This window comes from Chelmon rostratus, chromosome 1 (assembly GCF_017976325.1).
Source record: "Chelmon rostratus isolate fCheRos1 chromosome 1, fCheRos1.pri, whole genome shotgun sequence".
Taxonomy (NCBI): Eukaryota; Metazoa; Chordata; class Actinopteri; order Chaetodontiformes; family Chaetodontidae; genus Chelmon; species Chelmon rostratus.
This window is the reverse complement of record NC_055658.1, coordinates 12,853,069-12,857,669: the sequence shown is the minus strand read 5'-3', so window position 1 is coordinate 12,857,669 and position 4,601 is coordinate 12,853,069.

The window sequence follows — 4,601 nt, the reverse complement described above, 5'->3', positions numbered from 1 at the left end:
CTCAACCTAATTTTAAAGTTGGAGAAAGGCTGGGTCATGCAAACAGTTTATTTTTCAGTGTTTTTCGTCCATGGCGTGCAGAGACGAACACTATTTGTTAAAAACTCCCCACTGAATGTCAAAGTTTCTGCCAGATCTGTTAAAGTGAGGTTACAGTAAGAGTGGGCAGCTGGAGCACATCAGTCACAATGATGCAACATAACGCACCAGTGAGCTGTGTCACTGTAATGCAGCACCATTCCTGTCAGTGAATCAATTTATTGTGCAAATGGAAAACCCCAACAGCCCCTGACCTTTCTCAACGGCCAGTAATTGCAGGCAATTTATATTAGTCAAACATAATTTACTGGAAGAGCTGGAGATGCTGAAGCAACTAAGTGCAAGTTTATTCCCACACTCTGCTGGCCATTTATTGCAGCATGTCTTGAGGTCACTTAAAAGGGAGAACCTTCATGTTTTGGTGTGTCTAAGATTTAATTTTCCACCAGTAAAATATTAGGAAACAGACGTCCTATGCTCTGCTACCTTCGTTGGTGGGAGCTTTTATTTCACACATATTCAAATGAAAGCCTGTATGCTTTGAATGCAATCAGTGGTATTAAATATGATAAAAAGGCATTTGCCTCCAGATGAAATGTAATCAAACATATTGCAATCAAAATGGAAATGAGCACTGTATATGAGTCTGTGCCTAATCTCCACACTTCTGTAATGTATGGAGATAGGACAAATCACTCAAATGAACAGGTCTCTCACAAAGACACCTTGCTCAGACTCTGAGGAGATCCGTATCGTTACAAATACAAATTGGATTTCGTGCCTAAACTCTCTCAAACCCTCAAGAGATGGAGAAGCTCAAACTGATTAAATATCACATCAGGGCGGTGAACTTTGTAATACTGGGTAAGAGATGTAAGCACTTGTTTGTGTTATTTAACCTTCAGTCGACCTCTGCTGAATAAACTCTGGACAAAAACAAAGAGGGGCTGAGTTGTTGCAGTCCTATTTAATTGATCAGGAGGTAAGTACTTGCTAGGCTAACTTTAAAAATGAAACTGTCACTTTAAAGCATTTAAAGAATTTGGGGGATCCGACAGACTGACTTCAGACTTATCATCATTTAATCTAAGGAAATTTTGGGACATCCAGGATTTAAAAAATCAGAGAGGTAGCTTGTGGCTTTGCTGCTAGGATCAAGGATTGGCTGCTAGGATCAAGGATTTTAACAACATGTTTAAATTAGTGTTGTCGGCATAAAAACACATAATGATTTTGAATAACCTGGCCAAGAGGCAGCATGTATATTTAGAAAAGAGATGGGGGCCAACAACTAAGCCTTAGGGGACGCCACAATTCAACTGAGCCATCCACAAAGAAAAGCTATCCAGAGTGACAAAAAAGTTCTGTGTGTAATAAGATAACACGAACCCTAACCCTAATCGTAAGAGCTGGGCACTTGATGCCTACCCAAGTCTCCAAACAATGTAAGAGGATCAACTGTGTCAAAGGTGTCACTTAAATCTAAAAGAACTAAAATCAAGCAGTCGTCTCTCTCTGCAGTTAGCAGAAGGTCATTAGTAACCTTAACAAGTGCTTTTTCAGCACGAGAAGGGCTCTAAAACCAGAATCTGATGAGAGAGAGAGAGAGTCTGAACCCAAACAATGTGCTAAAAGAAGCTAAAACGTGATCTGTTCTCTCATAGCTACAAGTAGTCGTGATCCACGTTAATATAAATGTTGTGTAGCTGTTCTAATGACACAGTGAGATTCCTATTCACACTATTTTGTCCTGAAAAGAGTTGTGTGTCATATCTACATTACTGGACGACTTATCAGAAATTTCTTGCAGCAGCACTTAGATGGAACAAGCTTCTAACAGCTACAGATGGGAAAACTGTCAAGTTTGGAGCCAAAGTTAAACTACTGGATCTTAAAACAAGCTTAAAATAGCTGAAGCTGTGGGGAAACTCAGGAACAGAGGAAGGAGGGATTAGGAAAAACACTCGTCTGTGCTGGTAAATGGAAAACCAGTTGGCCTCCTGGGGGAAACCAGCCACTGCTCCACTGTTCCTGTCCCCAAGTGTCCATCCGTACATGCTGAGTTATCTCTCATTTCCCAAGCTACTTGATGAGATAGGAAATCTCACCCCCCATTTCTCTCTGTGGCCTTGCACCCCAAGTCTTCCAGCTGAACCCTCCCTGTGCTCGGAGGATCTGTTGGGACACATCAAGGCTAAAGCTGGAGGCTCATTACCTCCGAAACGCAACGCTTGGCCCCATGTCACGAGCTAATCCCTTCCCCTCAGCTCTCTCATCTCCCTCAGGGTCTTCCTCAGTGTACTTTTCTTTTACTTGGAGCTATGTTGTGCTTTGATTGGAACAGTTAGCTGGAGATATAAATAACCTAAAATAAATGGGCAGTGGGTGCGTAGGCTATCAGCAGCATTGTCTGTGTATTTGGTGACTCATTGCTCAATAGAAACGTCCAGTTGAGGGAGAATGTAGTCTTCACACACGAACATATAAAAGTGAACATGTAAATGTGCCTATTTTTAGATATTTCCATTTCGTCTCTGCTCTGTATTTTTTCCTTCCTTTCGTGCATCCTGGAACAGTGCGGACGATGAGCAGCTGAAAATGTGGTTGTTTGTTTTTCTTCATAACAGTCTACTAACTCTAACCTGGGAGAAAAGAACAAAATACAGCTGCTAACCTTCACACAGATGTGGCCTGTTCCTGTGTAAGTTTGTACATCGTCTTCAGTTCCATGACTCTATTTTTAAAAATGCCTAAACATTTATTCCCACTGGGCTAAAAGTTATGGGGAAAACATGAGCACACTTTGGTTTGTCTGTTACTGACACTATCCATATGTACTGATATAGTACAATGTGTATCTATAAAAACAATGATATATTAATGCATTTATAAAGCTGTCTCCATATATGTAGGTAGGGTTAATAAGCTGTTTTCATGGAATACATGTTACCATAAGAAAAGCACAGATGTAATTAATAAAATCAACAATGGTTGTGTTCCATTTACCTGCTTCAGTTTCAGGGTCCTGGTATTATGCATGCTGGCTCACTGTCACTCTGTCATGACTTAGTGGGATGCCAGAATAACAGAGCCATCGGTGATGCTCATAGCAACACCTGTGCTAAGTTAGGATCGGGTTAGTATTAAACTCAGTTACTCAATTTAAGGGCTTTCATTTTGTACTTAAAGCTGCACTGACTGATTTTGAGGCACTAAAAATGCTAACAGACACACGGCCCTGTCATATAATCATGTTATCAAGTTGTTATGGCTAATGAGTTAGCGTACTGTCACATCCAGTATGCATGAAGAGCCCCGTCTCCAACAACATCATTATGAATGCACATTAGATGTATAGAAACATAATTTCTAAGAAACAGGGTTGACATGAAGCATCATTATCATTCATCAGTTAGAGTTATGTTTCTGACCAAATGTAAGTCCAACATTCACTCTTCAATCTTTTAGCTCTGCTTTGGTCTCCACCAACTCCTGAGAAACACATCTGGGTCTTTATAATCCTACTTGTTCGACCTCCTTCTCTCAGAAACGATCTGTATCTGACTTGTATCCCAGAATTTAAGCAGTTTAATGGATGTGTATGTAGCATCTATTCCATTTGTAAAGCTTTGTCTTTGAGAATTGGAGGCGATTAGTTCGTTGGACACTGCTGGGTGAGTGTCATTCAGCGGACCTTCAGTTGTTGAGCTATTAATAGCAACACTTTGGTCTGAATATAGCTTCGCTTGCCTGTTAGGTCGTCTGGGTCAGCATTTATAAAGCTTTAATCACAGAGACTGGAGCGTGCTGCTAATGCAATTACAAACACAGACAATTTCAGGCTGTCTCATTAGATTAAAAGTGTTTTGGTTTATAATTGGAAAATTTGGAAGCCAGCAGGTTAAAAAAAAAAAAAAAAGATTTCATGCAGCAAATGAGTGACGGCCAATTCCAGTTTTACAGGTATGAGAGGCTCAGACCGACGGTACAGCCCATACTTACTTTGAATGAATGGAATAAAAGTTTAAATAGGAAAATTAGACGTTAAATGACGTTATGCAGGCACGTGCTTTAATTCTTTTGATGTGTCAAGTTAGATTAAATCACAGCTCAGCATTTACAGCTTTTTTTCTGGTTTGACAACAACCTTTTATCAGAATTAGGAATCAAGGTGATAGTGTTGTAGTTCAACGACCAGATGTGTTTCACGTGAATGACAAACAGGCAGTGTAACTTACACTTGGGGCCAAGGTTAAAAAAAGATTCTGAGAATAAAGTCGCCATGTATTGAGAATAAATACACAAAATTTATGAATTGAAACTTGAAATATTTGGACTTCAATCTCAAGATATCACAACAGCCTTTTTAAAAATTACAACTTTATTCTCAAAATCTCAAATCATTTTTTTTCCTAGTGCCCTGTTGTAACAAATAGGTATCATTACATAACAAATTAACAAGTCTACAGCAATAAAAAAATGACAAACTTAAAGCCAACATCATGTCCCAGGCACTTAGCTAATCTTGACTAATCTAAAATATCTTGTAATTGTGCTCTGAA